The following is a 9,769-nucleotide window of genomic DNA, read 5'->3' on the forward strand; positions in this document are numbered from 1 at the left end:
TGGAGTCCTGTTAAAATTAAAGGTGAAGGGACCTCGCGAACTCGCTCAGGGATGTCGCTTCCATGTGCGATCGAAATAAAATAATGGTAAGATCAGATAAGTAACAGCTCACAGCGGCGCCAGGCTGGCTCAGCCCGAAGAGCATACGACTCCAGCGTTGTGAGTCCAAGCCCCCCGCTTGGCTGTAGAGATTACGAAAAAAAATTAATTAACTTAAAAAAAAATAACTGAGCTCACAGATGCAGAGAACAGGTTGCTGGAGGTTGCCGGTGGAGGGGTGGGAGGTGGGCAACACAGGCGAAGCGGTCACAAGACACAAACTTCCGGTTATAAAATAAGTGAGTCCTGGGGATGAGAGGCGCAGCGCGGTGGCTATAGTTAATAACATTGTATTGTAGATCGGAAAGTAACTATGTGCGCTGACGGATACCAGCCGCACCTACTGTGAACATTTCAACAATGTAGCAAACATCAGATCAGCAGGTCGTACACCTGCAACTTCCACAACGTTACACGTCAATGACACTTCAATTTAAGAAAAGAAAAGAAACACCTCACTGAAAGAAGCCAGGCACAAAGGGCCACGTACTGCCCAATCCCACTTATATGAGACATCCGGAGGAGGGGAATCTATAGGGCCGGTCTCGGCGCTCGGCCTGGGCCCCGCTGTTCTCTGTGGTGGGGTAGGATGTGGAGGACCCCCTGTGGGCGCCCCAGCCCTCCACCTGATGCCAGCAGCACCACTGGCCCACTCCGGTCCCAATAACCAAATGTCTAGTCACTTACCCCTGCCACCGCCCCCACTGGAGAACCACTTCCTTCCCCTCCACCCTGGAACTTGCGGGGACAACTCCTCCTTCCCAGACATCCCACCCTGGGGAGTTGAGCTGAAACAGCCTCTCTTGGGGACTCCTGCAAATGTCACACGGAGAACGTGAGTGCCCTTCCAGCCCCCACAGGGCCGGGATGCTCACCTGCCTTCAACACCTGAAACTCACTCTGTAGTCCCCTCTTACCAGAAGCCAAGGGCCCCACCTTAGAACCCAGGCAGGAACAGTCCCCAGCTAGACTGTCACTGAGCTGCCTTCTCAAAAGTGACCTTGCGCTTGACAGCGGGTACCGTTGCCTGTGCGGTCATGACACAGAGGAGCCGGTGGCTGGGATGCAGGGTGGGAGGGCATTTAGAGGGGAGAACGAATCCCTGATGCTGCAGGCGGCAGGGCCGGAGCGGGAGGAAAGTGACAGAGGTTTGAGGGTGGCCTGGGGTCACCTTGCCAACGCTCCCCGCCCCAGACCCAGCTGCAGCCCCCTCCTCACCAGAGCTCCGCTGACCGCTGCCCAGAGCCCTGGCCGACCTGCCCCCCCCCCCCCCCCCCCCCCCCCCCCGGCTCAGGGCCCTGCAGGGTCCCACCCCGCCGCGAACGGCCCTCGCCCCTCCGCGCCTCCCCGTCTTTCCCGGGCCCGGAGGCCAGGCCCCTCCCGGCGGCACGGGCTGCACGGACGGGCCTGGGCCTCAGCCCTCGCGTCTGTAAAACGAGTCTGGCCCCTGCTACCCACCCCGACCTCTCGGCGCTGGGCGGGGTGCGGGTGCCTGGAGCACCCCCCCCCACACACACACACACGCGGGACGCCCCCCGGGGCTGGACTCCAAGTCCCAGAAAGCCCTGCGCTTCCCCTGGGTCGGGCCGGGCTCCCCTCCCCCGCGTGGTTTGGGAGGTGACCGCAATTTTCAAATTTTGGCGCTGGACGGGCGGGGCGGGGACGGCGGCTGCCAGGAGGTCCGGGCTCCCCCTCCCGCCGCCCCGCGAGGCTGGGCTGCCCCCTGCGCCGGCTGCCCCCGCCAGGCGCGCAGCAGGACGCTCGGGGCAAGGCCGGCGGGGGAAACTAAGGCACGGGACCCCCAGCGGGGCGGGGCGCAGGCGGGACTCGAACCCCCCACCCGCCGGCCGCGGGGCGCAAGAGAGTGGATGACGGTCTGCTGCGGGGACGGGGGTGCGGGGACGGGGTAGGAGGGTCCGCCCCGCCCCGTGCCGCCCGCAGGCCCCGGCCCGGCCTTTCGCTCCGCGCCCCTCCCGCCGCCGCGCCCGGCCCGCGCAGGTTTGGCGCCACACCTTTCAAAAACCTCGTCCAACGGCTGCCGCTGGCTCCGGGCCCGGCTCGAGCACCGGATCCTGAATTCCGGAGCCTGGATCTGTGGGGCCGGGATTCCGGAGCCCGGGGAAGGGCGGGACGCCGGGACCTGGCTGGGCGCTGCGGCGTATTCCCGAGCCCGGAGGGGACTGAGCGCTCCGGACCCCTGGTTCCAGAGCCCTGCGCTAACCCTGGCGTCTAGGAGCCGACCTCGGGGACCTGGGGGCTGGAACCCATGATCGCAGGCGGAATCTGGGCGTGAAGGGGGACGCTGAGGCTGGCAGGCAGCCGTGGGTTTAGGGAGCGGACTGCGTTAGAGACAGGGACGAATACTGCGAACTTCTCCCCGAGCCAGGCACTGGCGCTGGGACAATTCGGCCCCAACAAAGATCCCTGCTCAGGGGCAGGGGGCACGGGGGGAGCCAGAGACAGGGCACAGACACACACAGCACAAATAAGCAAATGACATAGAGTATGGGAAGACGGGAAATGGGGGAAAGAAGGTGAAGGGGTTTGGGGGCAGTGGGGTATGTGGGGATGCGTTTTAAAATTGTCCCTCTGCAGAAGGCTGGACTTCGTCTTGGAGAAGCTGACATTTAAGCCAGGACTCAGAGACAAGGAGGAGATCAACCTGCTGGTCTGAACGTGCGGAGAGAAAGCCTCCCATGGAAAGGGACCAGGCCAGCACTGAGTCTAGGCCTGCAGGTCAGGGCCCTGGGGGCGAACTTCCAGCAGGTGGAGGCTCCAAAATCAGCCTGGGAGCTTCCGGCCACCATAGTAACACCAAGCCAAGAGTTTGGGATAAAGAGGGACGATAACTTTATTGCGATGCCCGGCAAAGGAGGCTACGGCTGGCGGCAGCCTTCAGAAACCTTGGGCCCTCCCCAAAGAAGGTGCTGGGGTGTTTGCGGGGAAGCACAGGATCTAGCCGGTTGCAGCAGGAATTGGGTTTGTGCTATCAGCCCTTTTCGTGGCAGTTCTGCGTTCCTGAAAGAGAAGGATAAGGAGGGAGGAGGGAAGGTTTGCAGAAGAGAGGAAAAGCTTGCTTTAAAACCAAGCTTCACCGAACCTTGGAGCAGCCATTTTATTTTTGCTCAACTTGACGCTTTTAAGTGGCTTCAGGGACAGATATTAAAGAGGGAGACGAACATGTAATCAGACATTGGCGTAGTAGCTAGCTACTGCCTGTGTAACAGGTAGCCCCAAATGCAGACGCTTAAAGCAACTCCCATTTCTTCTCTCCGTTTCCAGGGCTCAGGAATCCGAATGCAGCTTAGCCGGGTCTTCTGGCCGGGGCTTCACAAAAATTCCCTTCCAGCTGGTTCACACTGTTGATGGAAGGATTCGAGTCCTTGCAATCCATAGGCCTGAGAGTGTCAGGGTCTTACAGGCTGTTGTCCGAGGGCTGTCTCAAGTCCTCAGCCCATAACAGAGGATCTCGTTTGGGTTTTGAAACCCTCACTGCTTGTCGTAATAGGGAACCAAAAACCAAAAACAACCCAAATATCCATCCAACAATGGAACCACAGCTCCTTGTATGTTTATACCATGGAATATTATACAGCGGCGAAGAGGCATGCGCCTCGGGGGACACCCATCCACAGAATGGCCCCCCAGACGTAAGATCGTGCAAAGAAAGCAAAGTGCAGAAGAAATCCAACACTATTCTACCATGTTTATGAGAATTCCGAAGCTGGCTGACGGTGTGTCATGTAGGGGTCCTACAAACACGATAAAATTGAAAGGAAAAGTGGACACAGCGGTTTTGTCTGGCGACGGAGGTGGTGGTACGCGGGGACGGGGAGAGAGGGTGGGGCTTCAACCTGGTGGTCACATTCGATTTTGTAAGCCTGCTGGTCGTGAACGTTCTGTTCTATATGCTGGGCATACAAGTTATAGATGGTGATTCTCTGACAGATTTCATCTTTCAAAAATGAAAAAAAAAAAAAAAAAGAAAGAAAGAAAGAAAGAAAAAGCTTCCTTGGGACTGCTACGCAGAGCAATGTGGTCCCAGTAGAAACAGACTATCCTGCCACAAAAGAGGAATGGTAGTTGTGTGAGCTCACAGAGGTGCTACGTAAACTACGGTGCTAAGCACGTGGCGATATTTAAATGTATCAAATCAGCACACGTTGTTTAAGGTTACACAATGGTTATATGTCAATTATATGTCAATTAAAAAAAAAAAAAGAATAGGCGCGCCTGGGTGGCTCAGTAGGTTAAGTGTCTGCTTTCGGCTCAGGTCCTGATCTCCGGGTAATGGAATCGAGCCCCGCGTGGCTTCCCCCTCTCTCTCTGCCTGCGTCTCTGCCTACTTGTGATCTCTGTTGTCAAACAAACAAACAAACAAAAATCTTTAAAAAAAAAAATTGGGGTGTATGTTTTTTTTAAAAATAAATAAAATATTTAAAAATAAATAAAATAAAATAAAATTTGGTTTCAGGATGGCTGCCCAGCTCAGTTGGGAGAACATGCGACTCTTGATCTCAGGGTCATGCATTTGAGCTATGTTGGGTGTAGAGATTACTTAAAAAAATGAAACTTGGGGCGCCTGAGTGGCTCAGTGAGTTAAAGCCTCTGTCTTTGGCTCACGTCATGATCTCAGGGTCCTGGGATCGAGCCCCGCATTGGGCTCTCTGCTCTTCGGGGGGCCTGCTTCCCCCTCTCTCTCTGCCTGCCTCTCTGCCTACTTGTGATCTGTCTGTCAAATAAATAAATAAAATCTTTTAAAAAATGAAACTTAAAAAAAAAGGCGTTTCTCAGTCACACCAGCCATATTTTAAGGGCTCAGTAGCCACACGCAGCTACTCGCCACTGGCCAGCGCAGGTGACTCGGAGGCTGGGAAAGCCCCCCGGGGAGGGCCTGTGGCGGCCCAGGCGGTGGCTGGTGGTGCAGTTAGACCTGGCTGGTGTCCCCTTCTGGACCTCTCCCTACACCTCCTCTTCTAGACTTCACCCCAATACCCAGGACTCAGAATCACCTGTTTCCAGCACCGGGCGGCTCTCACCCTCTCGGGCAGCCTCCCAAGGGCACACTCCCCGGACTCCGGCAGCAAAGGGCCGCTGGCGGTTTTTTGTTGGGGGAGAGGGAGAGGATGCGTGCGCGGAGATGCCGCCTGTGTGCAGGTGAGGACCCTTCTCACAGCGAACAAACTGCTGGGAGAGAAACAGAGGCAGGCCGCAGGGATCTAGGGCAGGCTCTCTCCAGGCCCCGGGGTCCGGGCAGAGCCGCGAGGAACGGAGAGCTTTAACTGTGGAGCAGACTTGCCAGGAAGGTTTGAAGGGGTGAGTCCTGGGCTAGCCCCGTGTAACCAGCGGCCCCAGACTCTATCACTGCCCACGGTTCTGGGAGCCGGGAACGTGGCTCAGCCGAGTGGTTCTTCTGTCCCATGCAGGGGTGACAGGAGTCAACGGTGGCGTCTAACTCGCAGGTGGGCTGGGCTGGGGCCTCAGGCAGCCTCTCTCCCCTTCTGTGTGGCCGCATGTCCCCAGGGCTGCAGCCAGTGGGACGTCTTAGGTGGGATCCCAGGACTCCCCGAGAACCGGACAGGAGCTCCAGGCCTCTTGAGAGTTAGGCCTGCCGTGGGCAGGGCCCCTTCCCTCGTGCCCCCTCGGTCAGCGAGTCTCAGATGCAGCCCAGATGTGCTGAAGGGGAGGGGGAAACAGGGTCCGCCCACGGGACGAATGTCCAGACGCTGCGGCTGGGTTCTCCTTTTTTCCTAATAACTTTATCGAGATATAATTAACATACCAGACAACTCACACCCTCAAGGGCACAGTTCGGGGGTTGTTTTTCCCACATTCACAGCTGTACTATATTCACCACAATCAACGTTTGAACATTCCGTCACCCCCAAAAGAGGCCCCATTCCTTCCCTTCCTCCAGCCCCCGACCCCCACGAGCCCCACTCCCGTCCATGGAGGAGCCTGGTCTGAGCGTGTCACACGCGTGGACTCACACCCCGTGTGGCCTTCTGTGTCTGGTTCCCTCCCTGAGCGTCGTGGGCTCGGGTCCGTCCCTGGGGCAGCACATGGACACCTCGCCCCTGTTCGTGGGTGCCTGAATTCTGGGGTGTGGGTGAATGACAACGTTTTCATCCGTCATCAGCTGATGGACGTCTGGTTTGATTCCCCGTTTTGGACATCACGAACGCTGCTGCTATTAACATTCGTAAGTAGCCTTTCGCGCAGACACGGCTCTCAGCTCTCCAGGGTGGACAGGTCAGGTCAGATGGTAACTCCACACTCACCCCTTGCAGGAGCTACCAGACTTTCCCTTCTTTTTTTAAAGGATTTTATTCAACCTTTGACAGACAGAGATCACAAGCAGGCGGAGAGGCAGGCAGAGAGAGAGGAGGAAACAGGCTCCCGGCTGAGCAGAGAGCCCTATGTGGGGCTCAATCCCAGGACCCTGAGACCATGACCCGAGCTGAAGGCAGAGGCTTAACCCACTGAGCCCCCCAGGCGCACCCCCAGACTTTCCCACGGTGGCTGCGCTACTTTACGTTCCCACCAGGACATGCGCGTGCGAGGGTCCCACTGTCTCCACATCCTCACCAGCACTGGTTATCACCTGTGTTTCCTATGGTAACTGTCCCCGTGACCGTGAAGCTGACGGTCCCAACACGCGTCTCTCATCCCCAGGAGCTTCTGTCCCGATGGGAGGACAGAATCCGCTTGGGTGGCATTTTCTTATTTGGTGCACAGGCTTTTGAACCCTGAGAGGTGGGTTTTGGGCGTGCCCCCCGAATTCTTGCTGGGTCCCACAAACATTAGAAGCAGGCTCGTGGGTGGTGCCCCTGGAGGCTGGAGGGAAGTGATGGATTTGAGATCTGTCCCCGAGCTGGAGCTGAGGAGTTAGCTGCTGAGGGGTGGGGAGGGGAGGGGACCCCCAGCCCACCCGGCCTGTCTGCATGTCTGGCTCTCCTCCGGCCTGTGAGCCCCGAATCTTTGCTGTGTGTTGGAGCAAATGTTGGGCAAACTCCTGCCCACTTGGAACCCATGAGTGGAACCCATGAGTGGGACCTCGTTTGGGAATAGGGTCTTTGCAGATACAATTGGTTAAATTAAGAGGAGGTCACTGGGATTCGGGTGGGCCCCGAGGCCGGTGCCTGGCGTCCTTGTGAAGACACAGAGGCACTCAGGGAGATGTGCAGGTCCAGACAGAGGCAGGTGGGAGCCAGGCGTCCGTGAGCCAAGGAGAACCAGCACCACCAGAGGGGCCCAGGACAGATTCTCCCTGGGAACTTCCACAGTCCAGCCGCCACCTTGACCTTGGACCTCTGCTCTCCAGAAAGCGGAGAGAATGGACCCCTGTCCTTGGAAGCTGCCCAGGACGGTGTATTTGTTCGTGGCTCCCCACAGACGGCTACACTAGGGGTGTGAATCCGGCACTCTTCCGAGGCCCCCCCCCAGGTTCTGGGGGTCACGGCCCACCCCCACCGCTGCCCCCGCTCGCCCCTGGGGTCCGAGTTGAGGGAGGTCTCTGGGGACTGTGCCCTCCAGCCAAGCGATTGGCTAAGCACCCACGAAGTACCAGCCCTCCAGCCAATGAGGTCATGTCGGTGATGGTCTCGCCGCTCTGCGGTCCTGTGAGACCTCTGCGCGGGGCAGGACATCTCACTGCTCCCTTCAGTAGCGGCGGGGACCCCTTCTGTCTCCAACCAGCACAGCTTTACTGCGCACCTGCTGTGTGCTGGGAACGCTGCGGCGCGCGGAGCCCACGTTAGGGCGCAGACACAATGATGTCGGGAAGGGAAGACACATAGCGTGTTCCAGGGCGCTAACTGCTAAGAAGAAAAAAGGGGGGCCTGGAATGCGCCGGGGAGGGGCGTGTGAAACATCTTGGGGGGTCGGGAAGTCCCCCTGAGCGGGGGCAGGGGCAAGATGACCCCGGGCTGGAAGGGGGCTCCAGGGAGAGGAACGGGGAAAGGTCTGTGTGCAAGACCAGGTTTGGCACATTCGAAGGGCAGCAGGAAGGGTTCCCGGTGGTGCTCCATCTGGGGAGGGCGACCAGAGGAGGGACCTGAGCGCAGCAGCAGGGGGCCAGCTGGGGGACATGGGAGTCTGGGGAGGGAGAGGGTGGCCGCCGGTGGATTGCAAGGTCACCCCGGCAGGGCAGGGCAGGGCAGGGCAGGGGTACGCAGGGGGCTTCCCGTGTGCCACACATCTTCTAGGCCGTCCTTTCCTGCAACCCTTTCACTAGCCGGATCTTTCCCCGAAAAGAGGGAGTTAGAGGTTATGTCCTCAAGTCAAGGACACAACAGGGGTGCAGATGGGGTTCGATCCAGGTGAGTGTGACCTCAGAGCAGAACCCCCTCAACCCCTCCCTAGGATGTCGCAGCTGGCAGGCGTCCAGGCCACCTGCTGCCGGCCAGCCCGCCCCTCCCCCACCCCGCCCTCCCTCCTCCTCAGCAGCACCCAAACCTGCCAGGCCTCCTTACCTCCTGACCTCTGCTCTTGTCACCTGCACCACCCGCGGGATCAGCCCCACCTCCTTGCAGCCCATCCTGTCTTACCAACATCTCCAGCTTCAGAGGATGACTCACATCCACCCGGAAGCCTCTCCTTAGGGACAGGAATCACGTCTTGTTCATCTCTGCAAAAAAAAAAAAAAACACAAAAAACAAACCCATGATGTCAGAGGCCAGCTCTTCTCCTTCTTCAAACTTGCCAGAGACTTCCTGGCACATCCAGTCCCCCCCCCCCACCCCCGCCGCAGATCCCAGGGCCCGCCTCTCTGATCGCATCTCCCCCACCTCTGCCCCTCACTAACTCTGCTCCAGCCACCAGGGCCTCCTGGGGGCTCCGCAAACATTCCAGGCCAGTCCCACCTCAGGACCTTTGCACGTGTTGTGCTGGAAGCACTCGTGCTTCTTGCTCCCCAGCCTGGCTTCTTCACGTCACTCGGGTCTCAGCTCAAGCGCCATCTCCCCTGACCTCTTCACCCAAAGTGGGGTGCCCACCCCCAGCACCATAGCAGCATCCCTTGGGCCTTCGATCAGGGCCGCAAAGTTAGAAAGCACCCCACTGAGAGGAAGATGCAGCGCTCAAGGAGCCCTCTTCTAAGTGTGGGCCACAAGGAACTCGTTCGGTGCTCGGAACAATTCTGGGTAATGCTATGATATCCGTTAGCAGAGAGGGAAACTGAGGCACAGGAGCGGAGCAGGGGAATGGCGTACCCAGGTTCCCACAGCTGGACGGGAAGAAAGCTGGGATTCCAAGTCAAGCAACCCGAAGCCTCCTTGGTCATCCCATCCCTTCCATCCGCTGCTCGGGAGGCTCTGTCCATCCCCCACGCCCCTCACACCCCCTTCGGCTCAGCTCAGGACACCATAACAAAACCCGGTAGGCTAGGGGGGCTTGAGCCACAGCCGCTCGAGATCCTGGAAGTTGGAAGTGGGGGATTAGGCCCCGGGCAGGGTGGGCCGCACCCGCTGCAGTCCCCACCTTCTCACCACGCCCTCCAGGGTCTGGAAAATGCGGATCTCTCTTCCTCTCCTTATAAGGCCACTAATCCACCGCGGGGCTCCACCCTCAGGACCGCCCCCCAGAGGCCCCGCCTCCAAGTACCGCCCCACGGGAGGTCGGGGCCTCAGTGCAGGGAACCCTAACACCTCCTGTAATGATGGGGGCCTCC

General features: G+C 58.7%; 1 long non-coding RNA gene across 1 annotated transcript; it reads right to left on the reverse strand.

Moving 5' to 3' along the window:
* Nucleotides 1–6,495: 6,495 nt before the first annotated feature.
* On the reverse strand, nt 6,496–9,491 carry LOC123932927. Its single transcript, XR_006816485.1, has 3 exons — nt 8,964–9,491; nt 8,649–8,728; nt 6,496–7,919 (listed from the first exon to the last, which is right to left on the reverse strand). It is a non-coding gene; the product is annotated as an uncharacterized LOC123932927 (long non-coding RNA).
* Between the last annotated feature and the right edge of the window lie 278 nt (nt 9,492–9,769).

Source organism: Meles meles, chromosome 20 (assembly GCF_922984935.1).
Source record: "Meles meles chromosome 20, mMelMel3.1 paternal haplotype, whole genome shotgun sequence".
In the NCBI taxonomy this organism is placed as follows: domain Eukaryota; kingdom Metazoa; phylum Chordata; class Mammalia; order Carnivora; family Mustelidae; genus Meles; species Meles meles.